A 20,922-nucleotide genomic window follows, 5' to 3' on the forward strand; every position below is an offset into this window, starting at 1 on the left:
ATCACATTACGTTTTTTTAGGAAACTAAAATAAAAATATATTTTAATTACCATAGATGTGTACTGCAATAATATATTATTGGAGGAAAGCTAAATCAATATTATTTTTTCCTTTATGATATAATTTCATGTATTATTATAACTTTTTAATCTGATAAGAAATATAAAAAATATTGATAATGAACTTCTAATGTTAGTCTACTATTAATAATATAATACATGGTAAGTAAGAATGTTAATTAAAATAATAATACATGGTAAGTAGACTAACATATAAGTTTATTTATCAAGATTTTACTCAATTCAAAATATGTTGTATTTGACTAACTCGGTTATGCTCGGGTCTTTTCGAAAATTAGTCTTGAGTCATTCGGGTTTGGTTAACGTTGTAAGATCGTTCTACATACAAAGTAAACGACTATAATTTTTAACTTTGTATAGTAATATGCAAATTTAGTTCATTTGAATATTTTTTTACACAACTTTGAATTTATACTTTTTCATATATCCTTTTTACTTTCATGTTTTCCTAATATCAGAAGTTTTTTTAGTTACTTTTAATACTTCATATAATAAATTGTTTTAATAGTAGTCGTGCGTTGCACGGGCCCTAAACTAGTATACTATATGGCTGTAGGCGCGCTCGAATATGAAGACATCAAACAGGACAACAACTTAGTCAAGTCGCTTTGGAAGATCAAAGGTCATCATTGAGCTTTCAAATCTTAAGGTTGGAGGCAATTTCCCCAGAATTCGATAATGCTCACAAAGTGTTCGACATAATGTCTAAGTGGGAGTTTTGCTGTTTTTAACTGGATTTTCCATGTCAAATGCCAATGATTTCATTCATCTTGTAAAATGGTCTAATCATGGGAAAGAACCTATCGGAAGAGATGGGTAATTTCAGTGATGGATAAAGAATTTGGGGCAAAGGAACTACTTTGATCATTTATGGTATGATAGAATGAAGAGAGTAGCTTTTTTTTCCTTTTTTTCTTGATCATCCTTTATTTATAATGTGATTGTGTGTGAAGATTGGTGTGTGTTTGAAGTACGAGTAGTGAATTTATCTTGAGGAGAACACGCCCTAAATAATATATGGATTGTGTGTTTTAAGATCATATGATTGAGCAGAAATATTTGGTGTTTTCTAAAAGCAATCAAATATTTAAGTCACAAATCACTAACAGGCAGTTTTTGTATGAAGTTTCAGGTGAAACGGGTACGGAAATACTTACATCCCGGAACAATTTCAAATGTTGTATGGAAACATGTGGTAAGCTTTCTTGTATGTGACTCGCAATCTTGCATGAAGTTCTTGTAGGAACATATAGATGCATAAAGCAGAATTTCAGGAAACAATTTCCTAACATCTATCACAGGATCTCATGCACAATAATAGTATAGATCAGATTATGACGAAAGAATAATCACCTTTGTAGCGTTTTCTCCCGTTCGTATGCAAGCTTCGAAGATCTGAGAGCCCCACTTGTTGCTCCTCTACTTAGTCCACAAGCACCAATTGAATCCCACGTATGCTAGTACGGAAGAGAACGATCACGATAAATCTCTTGCTTTGTTGGGAAGAACGGCGTTTCAGAGAATAAGAGTTAGGGTTTTTGTGTTTTTCTTTTGTCAGATATTGAATTACGTTCTTTTCTAAATCCCTGACATTATATCTATTATAATGTTAGGGCTTTTAGGTTAACACAAAGCCCAACCTTATTTCTCTTAGCAGGCCGGTTGCCATAGGACCTTTTGGGCCCATTCCAATTAGTGCTTATATGTGTGACCTTATAGGATTAATATATTTTAGTTGTAGGTCCAATCAATATTGTCCTACTAATCACATTTATTCTCTAGCAAGAAAATATGATTACTAAAATAATTAACTTTTTATCTTCATAATTAATTCCTATTTATATTTAGTAATTGCCGGAAATGTCTAAGGACATAATTCCTTCAATCTCCCACTTGTCCGAAGACAAGAACGCAATGCTAAATTCCTTAAGTCTCTTAATGCCAAAATTTGATAACACATTGTTATTCTCAAATTCTAGTTTCTTGATCACCGAGTTCGAACTGTTCAAATGAAGATTAACATTTTAATCCCATTCCGCATGGCCGTGCAATTTTCAGTTCTCGCTCATCAAGAGGCCCGGACACCATTCCTATCAAATAGGAGGACTTATTCACTCTTATATGACCATAACTCCCACTCAATTCTTAGCCCACCTGATCACTGCTTTTATAACCTCCTTTTACGGCGCGGTGTTTAACAGAGTCAAGGTTAAACTAATTGTCTCATGGTTATTAAGACATACTCATGTCTAAGGAATCCACTAAATATAGAATTTTGATTCTACTTTTAGAATCTAGTTAGGTCAAGTCTCAATGCATCAAGTATACATCCATATAATCAATTAGACATCCCTATGTCTCCATAGCCCATGGAACTGCACTATCAATTAATTACATGCTAGTCTTCTCATGAATCACTTATGTCCAATTTAGTGATTTAGACTAGAGACTTAATAAGTTGTGATTTCAGTTCACTTATAGGGTTCCATTATCAAAACGTTTTCGATAATCCTATTTGAAAACACAAGTTATTTGGACATTTTATTTAATACTAAACCAAACAATTAAATAAGAATGAACTTTTATTGATAAACATTCAAAGCATAATAAATGTCTTTACAATTGTAAACATAAAGTAAGCAAACTAAAGCCATTCTCCCATATGCTTAAGCCCCATAGACCTAGTATGACTCTCATGCTTAGGTTGAGCAAGCGGTTTAGTCAGAGGATCAGCCACGTTATCCTCAGTATGAACCTTGCTTACTTTCACATCCCCTCTTTCAACGATCTCTCGAATAAGATGGAATCTCCTTAGCACATGTTTGGATTTTTGGTGCGATCTGGGTTCCTTGGACTGGAAAATGGCACCATTGTTGTTACAATACAACTCAATGCCATTTCCAATGCTAGGAACTACACCAAGTTCACTAATGAACTTTTTGATCCAAACAGCTTCTTTTGCTGCATCACTTGCTGCAATATACTCAGCCTCTGTTGTAGAATTTGCGATGGTACTCTGCTTAGAACTCTTCCAGCTCACAGCCCCTCCATTGAGACAAAATATGAAACCAGATTGTGATCGGAAATCATCTTTGTCACTTTGGAAGCTTGCATCGGTGTATCCAGTGGCAACCAACTCATTATCTCCACCATAGACCAAGAAATTATCCTTAGTCCTTCTTAAGTACTTAAGGATATTCTTTGCTGCCATCCAGTGCGCCTCTCCTAGGTTTGACTGGTATCTGCTGCACATACTCAAAGCATATGCAACATCCGGTCGAGTGCATACCATGGCATACATAATGGACCCTACTGCAGAGGCATAAGGAACATTACTCATGCGCTTGACCTCATCAGGTGTCGAAGGACACTGAGTCTTGCCAAGTGAAATGCCGTGTTGCATGGGAATGAAACCTCTTTTGGAGTTTTCCAGCTTGAACCTTGCAAGAACCTTATCAATATAAGTCTCTTGGCTAAGTCCAATCAGCCTTTTGGATCTATCTCTATGGATCCTTATTCCCAAGATGTATTCAGCTTCTCCTAGGTCTTTCATGGAAAAACAACTTTTAAGCCATTCCTTGACTGACTCAAGCATGGTCTTGTCGTTTCCTATGAGAAGTATGTCATCCACATACAAGACTAGGAAAGCAATACTACTCCCACTCAACTTCTTGTATATACAAGATTCCTCTTCATTTCTAAGGAAGCCAAAAGATTTGACTGCCTCATCAAATCTGAGGTTCCAACTCCGGGATGCTTGCTTAAGCCCATAAATGGACTTCTTAAGATTGTAAACTTTTCTTGGACTGTTTGGATCTTCAAAACCTTGTGGTTGTGTCATGTACACATCCTCTTTCAAGAACCCATTCAAGAAAGCGGTTTTGACGTCCATCTGCCAGATCTCATAGTCATGAAAGGCAGCAATCGCAAGAATTATCCTAATGGATTTCAGCATGGCTATTGTTGAGAAGGTTTCATCATAGTCAATACCATGAATTTTTCTAAAACCTTTTTCCAATAGTCTTGCCTTAAAGACATCAATGTTTCCATCTTTGTCCTTTTTTAGTTTGAAAATCCATTTGCAACCAATGGGTTTAACCCCATCAGGCAAAGCAACCAAGTCCCATACTTGATTTTCAAACATCGAATCCATTTCGGATCATATGGATTCGAGCCATTTCTCGGAGTCTTGACTCGTCAAAGCATTTGTGTAGCTAGTAGGTTCCTCATGTTCTAAAATCTCTATTTCAGAACTTTCAGTCAAAAGGAAATCAATATACCTCTTTGACGGAATGACGGTCCTACTAGACCTACGTTGGGGAACAGCAGGAGAAGTTTCCACCTCATTAGGTTGAGGGACTTCGCATGGATTATCTCCAAGTGGGACAGTAGAAGGCGCGTGAATGGAATGCACCGCCTCCTGAGCATTTTCATGCTGGGTCGTCTCTGACGAGGTGTGAACCTCATCCATTTGTTGCTCATCTCGAATTTCTTCGAGATATACATTACTCCCACTTGTTTTTCTGGAAATAAACTCCTTTTCCAGAAAGACACCATCGCGAGCAACAAACACTTTGTTTTCGCTTTGGTTGTAGAAGTAGTATCCCTTAGTCTGTTTTGGGTAACCCACAAAAAGACATTTATCAGACTTGGGTGAAAGCTTATCAGATAGTAAACGTTTTACATAAACTTCACAACCCCATGTCCTTAGAAAAGACAATTTCGGAACTTTTCCAGTCTACATCTCATATGGCGTCTTCTCTACAGCTTTGGACGGTGCTCTGTTGAGTGTGAATGCCGCTGTTTCAAGCGCAAATCCCCAAAATGAGGCAGGAAGGTTAGCAAGACTCATCATGGACCGAACCATATCTAATAGAGTTCGATTCCTTCTTTCGGAAACCCCATTCAACTGTGGTGTCCCTGGTGGAGTCAATTGCGAAAGTATGCCACAATCTTTCAAATGATCACCAAACTCTTGAGATAAATATTCACCACCACGATCGGATCGTAATGCTTTAATTTTCTTTCCAAGTTGGTTTTGTACTTCATTTTGGAATTCCTTTAACTTTTCAAAGGATTCCGACTTATGCCGCATGAGGTGAACATATCCAAATCTGCTTACATCATCAGTAAAAGTAATGAAATACCCGTACCCTCCCCTAGCCAAAGTACTCATAGGTCCGCAAACATCAGTATGTATGAGGGCTAAAAGATCATTGGCCCTTTCACTTGAGCCTGTGAAAGGAGACTTTGTCATTTTTCCCATTAAGCAAAACTCACATACTTCAAATGATTCAAAATCAAATGATTTGAGAATTCCATCCTTATGAAGTTTCTCTATGCGCTTTGAGCTTATGTGGCCTAATCGACAATGCCATAGGTAAGTAGGGTTTAAATCATTTGGTTTGTGTTTCTTGTTTTCTATGTGATAGATATGGTTTTGTAAGTCTAGTACGTATAAACCATTTGATAATTTAGCAGAGACATAGAACATACCATTCAAATATGCTGAACAACAATTATTCATAATTTGAAATGAAAAACCTTCCGAATCCAAAATCGGAATAGAAATTATGTTCTTGGTAATAACTGGAACGTAATAACAATTATAAAGTTCTAATATTAAACCAGAAGGCAAGCGTAAACTATAATCTCCTACAGCTAAAGCAGCAACTCTTGCTCCATTGCCTACTCGGAGATCCACTTCGCCTTTGCTCAAGCTCCTACTTCTTTTTAGTCCCTGCACATTACCAATAATGTGAGATCCACAAGCGGTATCAAATACCGAAGAAGCAGTTGTAGCTAAATTAACTTCTATGACATAGATACCTGAAGTTGAAGCACCAGTCTTCTTATCCTCCAGATACTTGGGGCAGTTCCTCTTTCCAATGACCAATCTTGTGGCAGTGGTAGCACTCATGTTGAGCGGCTACCTTAGCCTTGGCAGTGGTCTTTGGCTTGGTTGAAGAGTTCTCATTGGCGACCACCTTGCCCTTGTTCTTCTTCATGGGAGCCCCCTTCTTCTTGAACTGCTTACCTTTACTAACCATTAGAACATCCTTATGTTTAGGTTTACTTGGTAAGTTTCTCTCAGCCTGAATTAGTGAACCATGCAACTCTTGCAGGGTAGCCTCCCCTCCTTGCATGTAGAAGTTCAACTTAAAGTTATGAAAATCTTCAGGCAAGGATCTGATGACTATGTCAGTTGCCAGGTCCTTAGGATAAGGGAAGCCCAATTTCTCCATGGTCTGAAAATATCCAATCAAATCGAACACATGCGGACCAACAGGCTTCCCCTCTTCCAACTTGGAATCCAGAAGTTTGCAGTTTGCTTCAAATCTCTCCAATCTAGTATTTTTCTGAAACAAAGTTTTCAGTTGCTGGATTATGCTGTAGGCATCCAGACCATCAAAACGTTTTTGATACTCTGGTTCCATGCAAGCAAGCATCAAGCATGTTACTTGCAGGGAGTTATCCTCTAGAGTTTGTCTAGCTCGCCTTTGAGCTGTAGTAGCATTTTCTGGCAGGGGTTTAGGGAGAGGATTGTCAAGAACACTTTCTTTTCCTTCCGCTCTGAGAACAATTTGAAGGAAATAATGCCCTTGGTCCAAGTATGCATTCTATGTTAAGTCTAATAAATGCGGTTCAGTATTAATTAACAAGTTAATAATTCAGTGAGATCAAGTGAGCTGAATGCCTAGCTAGAGGCCGCTTCAGTTCAAGTGGAATTAATGATATTAATCCACAGCTTACTCTTGACTGAACCCGTAGGGTCACACAAATAGTACGTAAACGGATCAAGTATTTAATGGCATTAAATACTCCATCTATGGATATTCGGAATCGACGGATCTTGGTTTCAGTGGGAGCTGAGATCGTCACAGGCAAGAAATGAATACTCCGGAAACGATGATATTGCCGGAAACGGAAATATGGATCGTATCGGAAATATAAATATTATCCAAGTCGTAGATGTTGCCGGAAACGGAAACATGGTACGTATCGGAAAATATTATCGGAAATGGAAATATTGCCAGAATCGGAAATATTACCGGAAACGGAAATATTGTCAGAATCGGAAATATTATCGGAATCGGAAAATAAATCCGGAAACGGAAATATTAAATATTTGTTCGAAACAGAAATTGATTCCGGAATCGGAAATATTAAATATTGTTCGTATCGGAAATGAATTCCGGAATCGGGAATTTAATCGGAAGCGTATCGTACGAATTAGCATCGGACGAGGCCCGCTAGACGAAGGCCCAACACGAAGCCAGGCCGTCGCCCAGCGAGCCAACGCGCACCATCGCACGCCAAGCCTCGACCAGGCCCAGCGCAAGGCCAGGCCCAGCCAAGGCCTTGGGCGCGCGCGCGGAGCACAGCAGTGGGCCGAGCGCTGTGCGCCTAGCGTGGGTCGCAAGGCTTGCGCGGGTGTACGGTGCTCGTGCAATGCTTGTGCGGGAATCCTGAAGCAATCGGGATTCGAAGTGTGATTAAATCCTAAAACTATTAGATAATGATTATTTAATTAGAGTCCTAGTAGGATTATAATTAAATAAATTAGTATCCTAATAGGATTCCAAAACCCTTTCCATAACTCTATAAATAGGTGCCTAGGGTCACATATTTTAAGAGATCATTCAAGTATTCAAAGTGAGTTTTTGAGAGAAAATTCAGACACATTTCTTGACTATAAGTGCCGAAAATCTTTAGTACCTTAAGGGCGATTCTAGTTGGTCAATCTTAAGGCGGATCCGGACGTGCTGTTGACTATCTACGGAGGGACGACACTTGGAGTCCTAAAGACTTGTTCTTGTTCGGTTCGGGCGCAGCTAGGGAAGGCACGCAACAAAGAGTATGCATCTAAACTATGCTATATGATTATGTGTAAATAATATGTATTCCTGGCTAAATGGTTTTTCCGCATGATTTATGAATTGTCATATGTATCATAACCTAACAGTGGTATCAGAAGCCTCTTATTATTTTCATAATCTAAATTGCATGAACATGGTTAAATATTACAAATTTGCAAGAATTAAAAGGGGTGATTAATTTTCGTAATTGTTAATTAATTGCAAATTGCGTTTATTTAATTATACGTACGCAGTTTTTCGGCAGTTTCTTCGTTACTCATCCAAATCGAGTGATTTTTGTGTCAATTCCGCATGTAAAAGGCATTCTAAAATTTTGACAAAATTTGTGTTTTTCTGCCGAACCCAGAATTCTCAAATTCGAAGCCTAACTATGACTTTTCGAAGGTTTTAGTTTTTCGAATGCAAAATTTCGTAAATTTAAGATGTTAAATTAAATATTTGCGATTCTTGTTGATAAATCTTGAATTTTTGATTGACCTACTGTATATGTTTAACAAGTTTGAGTGCCTAGCCTTGTTAATTATGCAATCTAATTTGTAATTATGATTAATTTGTTGAAAATTAGAATAATTTAGAATTAATTTGATTTTCATAATTAATTATAATTTAATTAGATACCTATGATTAAAAACCACCATAAAAATTGTAAATTTATGTTAAATTTTAAATTTTTATGACCTAGGCTTGAATCCATGATAATCGGAAATCAATTGAATAATAAATTTTCGATTTTTCGCCCTAAAAATTATGAAATTAATATTATTTATTAATTTGTCATTAATTTTAAATATAAATTTTAAATTTTTATGCGATTCATTCATATAACTTGCACGCACAAAGCAATGAATGCTTCGTGTTACCCTTAAGGGGTGTTGTATAGTGCGGGCATGCGACGACGAGCAAAGGAGCTCGTCGCCCGTGCGGCACGAATGCAATGAGCAGGGGCATGGTGCACGAGCACAAGGCAGCAGCCCTGCCTTGTGTCGTGGGCCACGAGCTATGGATGAATGGGCATGGGCGAAGGCAAGGCATGGCAGTCACGTGTGGGCAGCAAGCGAGCTGCACCACAACGCGCACTGCCTCGCGCAAGCGCGCGCAGCCTCGCGCGCAGCCAGCGCAAGCTCGCGTGCCACGAGCGCTGCGCCCAGCGTTGATCCCGCGCAATTGCTCGCGCACAGCGAGCGATGGCTCGCGTGCATCAAGCGCTGGAGCGCGCGCAGCAAGCGCTGGCGAGCGCGCACAGCGAGCGATGGCTCGCGTGCGTCGAGCGTTGGCGCGCGCGCAGCGAGCACCACTTGTGCGATGGCTTGCGATGGGAAAATGCAGCAGCTATGCGACGAGCGCATGGGCTGCGCGCACATGGCCAGCGATGGCTGTGTGCGTGTGGCCCATGGGCGTGCGATGCGTAGGGTGTTTGCGTTGCGATTAAATCGTTTTGAATGTTTAATTTGAAATTTTCAGTTTACGTAATTTTAATTAATTTTGAAATTAATAATTTAAATTATTTTCTTGGATTTTAATTTTGAATATTGTAATTATAATAAATTTTATTTATTCTAATTATTTTACTAAAATTAAAATCATGAATTAATTTAAATACGACTGAAATTAAATTAAACTTTTTGGATTCAATTATAAATTTATATGAGCTTTAAATTTTAATTAAATTTGTATGTTTCCGGTTAGACTAGAAATACATTTTTATGTTTAAAATTAGTAAAGCATATGAATTTATTGGTTTAAGTGGGAGCCCTTTTAGTCATAAACTCTTGATTAGGTCTACAAATCCTTAAGGTTAAAACAACTTGATTAGAATTAATAAGGACTGAATAATTGGTAGATTATTGGTGCCCTTGATTAATTGCTGCAAATGTTTACGTGATGCATAATGTGTTTTACTAACCAGCTATGTGGGCCATTCATGATAATGAATGGGTGAATGGTATATATTGTATATGTACTGTTTTGCAGGTTATGAAGTGACTAGTATGGCCCAAATAGGATAGAAAATATGGTCTGCGCACCATTAATTTTGAATGTAATTGGTCTAAAGTACCAAAGTTATTTTTCAATTCAAATATGGTCTGCGTACCATCAAATAGTTGTAATTAGTTATAGCTTATCCTATTTGAAGAAAATGGTGCCTCCCACGGAGATTTTCAAGACGGACTTTGAAGTCAAAGCTTCAAGATGAAGTCGGGCCATACTAGATCACATTTATCTTATGCATGCTTTAAGTTATTTATTGCTTTAAATATGTCTTAATTATGCATAAGATTGTGGCTTGATTATGTTGCATGATTAAGGATTTTAGTTCACTTAAAATCTAACCAACATAGTAAGAGCCTTAAGTTCCAAACTTAAAAATTGAGTTAAAAGGTGCCATGCCAAAATATACACTTGCTTGGATATCCTTTACATCAATCTAGTAATAGTTTTCGCTCAGCGAGGTGTTACTTATTGGTCCTAAAGGGGCAAGGTACACAAATAATTGTGAGTACATGTTAGTTTTGGTGAAACTCAACGATATAAGTAAGGAGTCCTTTTATGTCGTGGCAAAATCGATAGGTTTACCTAATAAGTTCTTAGACGTACCTATCAACCAAGAATAGTTTCTAGACTATTAGCAAAAGGCTTTTGCTTACCTAAGATGTTTTAGGATTAAGTCGACAAATTGTGCTTAGTTCTTCAATGATTTTAGGATCTTGGAATCATTTTATTCACACCTGCCGGAACACATAACTTGAATAAAATGCTTAATAAACATTGAATTATGCATGTATGCTAGAATTTAAGTTTATTAAGAGAAACTGTGAATGGTTATTTATTTGTTTATTCTTTTCAATTGTAGTTTTTAATATGGCAAACAACAATTCATTCAACATTCGATCAATTCTCGAAAAGGAGAAGTTGAACGGGAAAAACTTCCTTGACTGGCAAAGGAACTTGCAAATAGTTCTTATGCAGGAAGAAAAGGAGTATGTCCTAGATGAGGCGATGCCCGAAGCCGCAGGCGACGGGGTCACTCAGGCAGCCCTCAATCGGTGGATTGATGCCAACAAGGATGTGAAATGTCTAATGCTCGCCACCATGAGTGCGGATCTGCAGAAAACGTTCATCAACTCAGATGCTTTCACAATCATCAGTGAGTTGAAGAACATGTTCCAAGATCTGGCTCGAGTCGAAAGATTCGAGACTCATAGGCAAATTCTTGAGACCAAGCTTAAAAAAGGCGAGCCCGTAAGTCAACATGTTCTCAAAATGATTGGACTCATTGAGAATATGAGTCGGTTGGATCAGCAATTTTCTCAGGAAATGGCTATAGACACCATCCTCCATTCTCTTCATAGCGGGTATGATCAGTTCAAACTGAACTACAGTATGAATAGTCTGGACAAAACGCTCACTGATCTTCACGGTATGCTGAAGACCGCTAAAAAGACGCTCAAAAGTGATAAGCAGGATGTGCTTATGGTGCGTGGGGGCAAGTTCAAGAAATCTGGAAAGAAGAGGAATGCTAAGAAAGGTGGCGACAAGGCCAGCCCAACTAAGAAAACTGGCGCCAAATCTGTAAAGAGGAAGGTCAGTCAACCCACTTCTGAATCCGAATGCTTCTACTGCAAGAAGAAGGGGCATTGGAAGAGAGATTGCTTGAAGCTAAAGGAAGATCAGAAGAACGGAACAGTCGTTCCATCTTCAGGTATTTTCGTTATAGACTGTATACTTGCTAATTCAACTTCTTGGGTATTAGATACAGGTTGTGGCTCACACTTATGTTCCAATCCACAGGGACTAAGAAGAAGTAGAAAGTTAAGCAAGGGTGAAGTCGACCTACGAGTGGGAAATGGAGCACGGATTGCTGCATTAGCTGTAGGAACTTACTATTTGTCGTTGCCCTCCGGGCTAGTTTTGGAACTGGAAGAATGTTTCCATGTTCCAAGTCTTACTAAAAACATCATTTCAGTTTCTTGCTTAGATGCTAAGGGATTTTCCTTTTTAATAAAAGACAATAGTTGTTCGTTTTATTTTAAAGAGATGTTTTATGGATCTGCTAGATTAGTCAATGGACTTTATTTATTAGATCACGACAAACAAGTATATAACATAAATAACAAAAAGGCCAAAAAGGATGATTCAGATCTCACCTATCTGTGGCATTGTCGATTAGGTCATATAAACTTGAAACGCTTAGAAAGACTTCAAAAGGAAGGAATTCTAGAACCATTTGACTTAGAGGATTATGGTAAATGCGAATCATGTTTACTTGGCAAAATGACAAAGCAACCTTTCTCTAAAGTTGGAGAAAGAGCAAATGAACTATTGGGTTTAATCCATACAAATGTATGTGGACCAATGAGTACAAATGCTAGAGGTGGTTTCAGCTACTTTATCACTTTCACTGATGACTTCAGTAGATATGGTTATGTCTACCTAATGAAGCATAAGTCTGAATCCTTTGAAAAATTCAAGGAATTTCAGAGTGAAGTAGAGAATCAATTAGGCAAGAAGATTAAGGCACTGCGGTCTGATAGAGGCGGTGAATATCTGAGCTATGAATTTGATGACCATCTGAAAGAATGTGGAATTCTATCAGAATTGACTCCTCCTGGAACACCACAATGGAACGGTGTGTCTGAACGGAGGAACAGAACCTTGCTAGACATGGTCAGGCCAATGATGGGTCAGGCCGAACTTCCATTAGAGTTTTGGGGACATGCACTAAATACAGCTGCACTCACTATAAATAGAGCTCCGTCTAAAGCTGTCGAAAAGACTCCATACGAATTATGGTTTGGAAAACCTCCAAATGTGTCTTTTCTTAAGATTTGGGGATGTGAAGTATACGTCAAACGATTAATTTCAGACAAACTTCATCCAAAATCTGACAAATGTATCCTTGTGGGATATCCAAAGGAAACAAAGGGGTATTACTTCTACAATACATCTGAGAACAAGGTGTTTGTTGCTCGAGATGGTGTCTTTTTGGAGAAAGATCACATTTCCAAAATGACAAGTGGGAGAAAAGTAGACCTCGAAGAAATTCGAGTCGAACAACAAACTCTAGAGAATGCTCAAGATGACATTCAGGATGAAACTCAGAGATCTTTAGAAGAATCTGGTGAGAATCATGGTCAATCTAGAAATGTTACCCCGCGTAGATCGCAAAGATATAGATCTCAACCGGAAAGGTACTTAGGTATTCTGACGAACGAGAGCTATGACGTTCTATTACTTGAAAGTGATGAACCTGCGACTTACAAACAAGCTATGACGAGCCCTAGCTCCAAGCAATGGCAAGAATCCATGCAATCAGAATTAGACTCCATGTCTGAAAACCAAGTATGGGATTTGGTCGATTTGCCAGATGGCTACCAAGCCATTGGAAGCAAATGGGTTTTCAAACTGAAAAAGGACAAGGATGGGAAACTTGAAGTTTTCAAAGCTAGATTGGTTGCAAAAGGTTACAGGCAAGTCCACGGTGTGGATTACGATGAAACCTTTTCACCAGTTGCAATGCTAAAGTCTATTCGGATAATGTTAGCAATCGCTGCATATTACGATTACGAAATATGGCAGATGGATGTCAAAACTGCTTTCTTAAACGGCGTTTTAACAGAAACTGTGTTTATGACACAGCCTGAAGGTTTTGAGGATCCAAAGAATGCTAAAAAGGTATGCAAGCTAAAGAAGTCAATCTACGGATTGAAGCAGGCATCTAGGAGCTAGAATATACGTTTTGATGAAGCAGTCAGTGACTTTGGTTTCATCAAGAACGCAGACGAATCTTGTGTATACAAGAAAGTCAGTGGGAGCAAAATTGCTTTCCTAGTATTATATGTCGACGACATATTACTTATCGGAAATGACATTCCTATGTTGAACTCTGTCAAGATTTGGCTTGGGAAATGTTTTTCGATGAAAGATCTAGGAGAAGCACAGTACATATTGGGCATCAAGATTTACAGAGATAGATCTAAAAGGATGATTGGACTTAGTCAAAGCACTTATATCAATAAGGTGCTTGATAGGTTCAAGATGGCGGACTCCAAGCGAGGCTACCTACCCATGTCTCGTGGAATGACTCTAAGCAAGACTCAGTGCCCAAAAACACTTGATGAGCGTAGACGAATGAATGGGATTCCATATGCATCATTGATTGGTTCAATAATGTATGCTATGATATGTACACGCCTGGATGTTGCGTACGCACTCAGTGCTACGAGCAAATACCAGTCAGACCCAGGAGAGGCGCATTGGACTGCTGCCAAGAACATTCTGAAGTACATGAAAAGGCACAAAGATGACTTCCTGGTCTATGGTGGAGATGATGAATTAATTGTTAAAGGCTATACGGACGCAAGTTTCCAAACCGACAAAGATGATTTCAGATCACAGTCTGGGTTTGTCTTCTGCCTCAACGGAGGAGCAGTAAGCTGGAAAAGTGCTAAGCAAAGCACCATTGCGGATTCTACAACTGAAGCGGAGTACATTGCTGCACATGAAGCAGCAAAGGAAGCTATATGGCTAAGGAAGTTCATAGGTGAACTCGGTGTAGTCCCCTCCATTAAAGGACCAATACCCCTGTATTGTGATAATAACGGAGCTATTGCACAGGCAAATGAGCCTAGACACCACCAGAGAGTCAAGCATGTACTTCGTAGATTTCACCTTCTACGAGAGTTCGTTGAAAGAAAAGAAGTCGAGATAAGAAAAATTGGAACTGATGACAACATATCAGATCCATTGACTAAACCTCTGCCGCAAGCGAAGCACAACTCGCACACTGCAGCTATGGGAATCAAGCATATTGGAGAATGGCTTTGATGTCTCTGTTTAATGTTTTAAAGTTTTAGAGTTTAAATCTTTGTAAAACATTATTGGTTAATCATTCACAATAAATGAAAAGAAATTCATTTTTCCATTTAAATTGTGGTTTATTAAATGATGAGTCCCTTCAATTCGACGATATATTCAAGATAGACTGTCAGGACCAGTCCTGTGACTAAGAAATGTCTATCAAGTGAACTTGAATGTCAAAGGTTGAAAATGGTCCTTGGTCGGAGTTTTCTATAAAATTGGACGCATAGAAAACGTTAGACGATTAGAATGCAAGATGACTAGTGGTTCTGTTTCTTGAACTATGTGGACATGGCAATGTCATAATCATTTGCATAGATACTTACTTTGGGAAGACTAGTATCGGACAAGACCTATGAAACTTTACTGTAAGAGATGAAAATCTGTCATAAGTAAATTTCATTAAAATTATTAGACACTAAATCCTCAATACCTAAGTGATTTGAGATTACTTGTTTGAGAACTGGTTGCTTTGACGTTGACCAACAGTCGCACCGTAAAAGAAGGCTATAAAGGCAACGCTCAGGTAATCACCTATCAAACGAAGTCTAATCTCAAGATCGCAAGATTGGGATTGTCCTCCCATAAATCGGGATGAGATGCTTAAAAGTTGTTCAAGGCCACTCGGAGAGCTAGAAACTGTGAAATGCATGGCCGTGCTCGGATGAATCATAGGCTATGATTATCTGTTTATTTGATCAGTTGAACTCTGAAACCGAGAAACACCTCTGGACATAATAAGGATGACAACTCTTACCTTATGTTCAAGAGCAAGCATCGAGCGACAAAGGAATTAGGAAATGCACACTTGTCCCTAAGGACAAGTGGGAGACTGAAGGAAATAATGCCCTTGGTCCAAGTATGCATTCTATGTTAAGTCTAATAAATGCGGTTCAGTATTAATTAACAAGTTAATAATTCAGTGAGATCAAGTGAGCTGAATGCCTAGCTAGAAGCCGCTTCAGTTCAAGTGGAATTAATGATATTAATCCACAGCTTACTCTTGACTGAACCCGTAGGGTCACACAAATAGTACGTAAACGGATCAAGTATTTAATGGCATTAAATACTCCATCTATGGATATTCGGAATCGACGGATCTTGGTTTCAGTGGGAGCTGAGATCGTCACAGGCAAGAAATGAATACTCCGGAAACGATGATATTGCCGGAAACGGAAATATGGATCGTATCGGAAATATAAATATTATCCAAGTCGTAGATGTTGCCGGAAACGGAAACATGGTACGTATCGGAAAATATTATCGGAAATGGAAATATTGCCAGAATCGGAAATATTACCGGAAACGGAAATATTGTCAGAATCGGAAATATTATCGGAATTGGAAAATAAATCCGGAAACGGAAATATTAAATATTTGTTCGAAACGGAAATTGATTCCGGAATCGGAAATATTAAATATTGTTCGTATCGGAAATGAATTCCGGAATCGGGAATTTAATCGGAAGCGCATCGTACGAATTAGCATCGGACGAGGCCCGCTAGACGAAGGCCCAGCACGAAGCCAGGCCGTCGCCCAGCGAGCCAACGCGCACCATCGCACGCCAAGCCTCGACCAGGCCCAGCGCAAGGCCAGGCCCAGCCAAGGCCTTGGGCGCGCGCGCGGAGCACAGCAGTGGGCCGAGCACTGTGCGCCTAGCGTGGGCCGCAAGGCTTGCGCGGGTGTACGGTGCTCGTGCAATGCTTGTGCGGGAATCCTGAAGCAATCGGGATTCGAAGTGTGATTAAATCCTAAAACTATTAGATAATGATTATTTAATTAGAGTCCTAGTAGGGTTATAATTAAATAAATTAGTATCCTAATAGGATTCCAAAACCCTTTCCATAACTCTATAAATAGGTGCCTAGGGTCACATATTTTAAGAGATCATTCAAGTATTCAAAGTGAGTTTTTGAGAGAAAATTCAGACACATTTCTTGACTATAAGTGCCGAAAATCTTTAGTACCTTAAGGGCGATTCTAGTTGGTCAATCTTAAGGCGGATCCGGACGTGCTGTGGACTATCTACGGAGGGACGACACTTGGAGTCCTAAAGACTTGTTCTTGTTCGGTTCGGGCGCAGCTAGGGAAGGCACGCAACAAAGAGTATGCATCTAAACTATGCTATATGATTATGTGTAAATAATATGTATTCCTGGCTAAATGGTTTTTCCGCATGATTTATGAATTGTCATATGTATCATAACCTAACACAATTCTCACAGCCATTTGCCATTGTAGGAAGTTGGTAGCATTCAATTTGTCTTTTTCAATTAGAGGACGCAAGTTAAAAGTAGAGTTGTTTGCACCAGACATGATAACTACAATAAAAGGTAAAGCAAGATTCAATATAATGTTTATCAAAAGTAGCAATTAAACAACTTCAATTCACTACTACCCTTTATTCAAAATTAGAGGTCCCCATTGAATAAAGAATTAACCAAGATCCCCTCCCGCTACAATCAAACGGACTTTGGCCCTCCTACTTTAATTTATAGTATTTGAGGTAAGTAAACATTTTACTAATTATAACTGATTATAACTCTTGGTAGACAGGTTAACAACTCTTTGTATTTTCCTATCTCTTAGCTTCAAAACCCAAAACTTTGTCTTTTGATAGTTTTGTTGAGTTAAACCAAACATTAACATGCAAGTTTCAAAAACCTACCCTACTATCCCCGGAATTATAAGCAACACCCTGCTTTGGCAGAACCTATTACTCATGATCTAAGGCTTTATAGGTGTTGTATGGAAAAGCACTTAAACTCAATATTATTTTGGGACCTAAGTTTACTATGTTGGTTAATTAAAAGTGAACACATTGCTTTAAATAACCACATACATAAACTCATTAAGCATTTTAAGGCAATATAAAATGCATAAAAATAAATGTGATCCTAGTATGGCCCTTAAAAATATAAGCTCAAATCTTCTTGGTTTCCTGTTCATCTTTCTTTGGATCTCCATCCTTGAATTTCTGATGGAACCTTCTTACTCCATCGAGCTAATAATAAGAACTTTATAATCTAATTTAAACTTTTAAATTAAATTACAACAATACAGAACGATGCGCAGATCGTATTTCAAAATTTACAAGAATACAAAACGATACGCAGATCGTATTTTCTATCCTATTTTGGGCCATACTAGTCACTTGCCTGTAACAAAATATCATATATTCCATACACGCATATAATATCTGTCACTATATGAAGTTATTTTTGAATGGTGAATATGATAATTATGATGTTTTTGAATGGTGAATATGCTTAATCTAGTTTGATAAGTGATGTTTTTTTGTGTGTTGAATATGCTTAATCTGTTGCTGATATTTTTAGTACACTTTATTTCTGACACATCTGAAACTATTAGCAGCAGAAATGCTAGATTGATTACAATTTCATGAGGAAGCAGTTTATTTCCCAAATATGGAGTAATTAACAAGAGAAATACGCAACAAGGCAGCACAAGTAAGCATCACGAGTAGCTGCTTCAATTTGTTGTAAAGACAACATAGTAGCACCCCAACTTCCTAGAGGTGCTGCAGGACCTTTAAGCACGTACAAAAACAATTCTTTACCCGGTGTAAATAGATTCGTCAAATATTGCAATCCAAATGTTTTGAACTTTTCATTGGTCTGTTTTTTATCTTGTTTAACAGTTACAACCAATTCACCAAAATCAAAAGCATTCCTGCATTGAATCCCATAATCTCTATTCAACGCTTTAAGACAGTTGTTCATTTTAAAAGCAACAAAGGTAAGCTCTTGTCTTTGGAAGAACTAGGCCAGTGAACAAATAGGTTTATTAATCCGCAACAACTGAATAATCAAGCAATTGTCGAAGAAACACAGCTTCACTATGGCAACTTTTTCAGCAAGTTGGCGTTTGGTGTCATCTTGACAGTAGTGTCTTTCGATGTCTAGTCCTATTATGGACATGTGGTTGTCGCTAGAGCTACGGATTTTTGACAGCAACTTCCCCAAACTATGATTAAGCTCAGTTATGGTGTAAACTAATGTTGTACTCGCATCTAATAATAAAAAGACTCTCACTTGTCTTAAAAAAATGTAGAGAGAGAACCCAACCCCAACCAAACCCCAACCCCAACCAATGGACAATTGTTAGCCGGAGAAAACCCTGAAACGCCACCAACAAATTAGCACGGAGAACCTGCTTCATCAATTTCCTCCCCCGTAACACCAGCCGACAAGGACTGTTCCATCTTTTCGGTCGACATACACATGCCCAAAAACTAGCCGTTGGGCTTTAAAAAGGTAATTTTTACATTTGGGCATTTTGTGAATTATATTTTGAAATAGGGGTATTTGGTGAAATAAGTTACATTGTAGGGGCATTTGGTGAATTAGAAAAGTAGGCTAACGGCGGGCTAACGGCGGACTAACGGCGTGTCATTAGTAAGGGTAGTTTGGGTATTATATTAAAGGTGAGGGGCATTTGGTGAATTTCTGAAAGTTGAGGGGCATTTGGTGAATTTCGTGAAAATTGAGGGGTATTTCATGAAAAATCCGATCATAATATATTAAACACAAAGTACTTATTAACTGTTAATAAGTAAATAACTATTCCAAAATAATTATAAAAACTTAAAAAAATTAAGTTCAATATTACTTAGAATACTTTATTATTTTAATTCAATTACTATTTAAATATGGCTAGAATAATCTTATTAATCTCTAATTTGCATGAAAAGGAAATTTATTGATTTATGCTCAACATAGAAAATATAATTTTCCAAAAAAAAATATTTTCAAATTACTCAAAATAACAATATTCTGAATTTTAAAAAAAAAACTAAATCAAAATAATTTTGACTTTTCCCAAACTTACATATTCGATTGTTTAGGAAAATTAGACTTTCCTTTTAATGGAAAATTAGTTTGACTTTTTCAAATTCTTAAACCACGCTTTAACTGATTGTCACTTTGTTAGACTTGTTAAAACAGCATGAAACCACGACTTAACCAACACTGTCGGCCAGCAACCACCAAGGCCACCGGCCAGCAGCCACTATCGCCGATCATCTTCCTGACCCAGTCACGCCGACCGACCCGACCACCAGAACAATCCGGCAGCCCGGCCGAGCAGCGAGTTCATCGCAACTGCCATTCAGATGCAATAGCAGCGTCCCTACGCTGCCCTTACTGCCGCCCGTCCGCCGCCCCTTTTCCAGCCGGAAGGCGTCCCTAATTCTCCCTCCACCGTGGCTCCACCGTCGCAGGTGGTGGCCACACAGCCATGGTGGACAATTTTATTTAAATTGTGCAACATTTACCAATTAAAATTATTCTTTATCTAATCTTTGTTTAAAGATTAAAAATTATAATTAGGGTTTAATAATCCGAAAATGATGGCAGAAAATCTAATATACATATATAAAGGAGGCATATTTGTTGAACTATTAGAGCTCCACCTAGGATTATTAATGGTTTCGGCCAATGAAAAATAAGATTTCTAATTTATTTTTGAATTAAAAAAATCAAGTGCCACGTAGATAATTATTTAGGTGCCACGTAGATATTTAAATTAATTAATTAATTACTAATATATACAATTCCATCCAAAATCAAACGCTCTAATAATTAAAAAATAAATCTAAAATAAAATTCATCCAAAATCAAACACTAATCTAATGGTTTCAGCCAATGAAAAATAAGACTTCAAAATTATTTTTGAATTAAAAAGTCGAATGCCACGTAGATAAATAATTAGGTGCCACGTAAATATTTTTATTAAATAATTATTAATATTTCTTATATACAATTTCATCCAAAATCAAACAATATAATAATTAAAAAATAAATCTAAAAGGAAATTAAATCCAAAATAAAAAAAAAATCAATTTAATCTAATATGTAAAATATAGCAGTTGATATATGTAGAAGTTTTATTTTAATGTAAAAATTTAATAGAAACCGTGCATCGCACGGGCTAAAGTCTAGTTTGAATAAATTAACAAAATTAAAACTGAATTTTAGGTTTGTTAAAAGTTAGATTTCAATTAGAATCTTTATTCAAATTAAATCTAACAAGAATTCAAAATTTAGGGCATTATTATCTCATTTTATTCAAATAATTCAGTA

This window comes from Spinacia oleracea, chromosome 6 (genome assembly GCF_020520425.1).
Source record: "Spinacia oleracea cultivar Varoflay chromosome 6, BTI_SOV_V1, whole genome shotgun sequence".
Taxonomy (NCBI): Eukaryota; Viridiplantae; Streptophyta; class Magnoliopsida; order Caryophyllales; family Amaranthaceae; genus Spinacia; species Spinacia oleracea.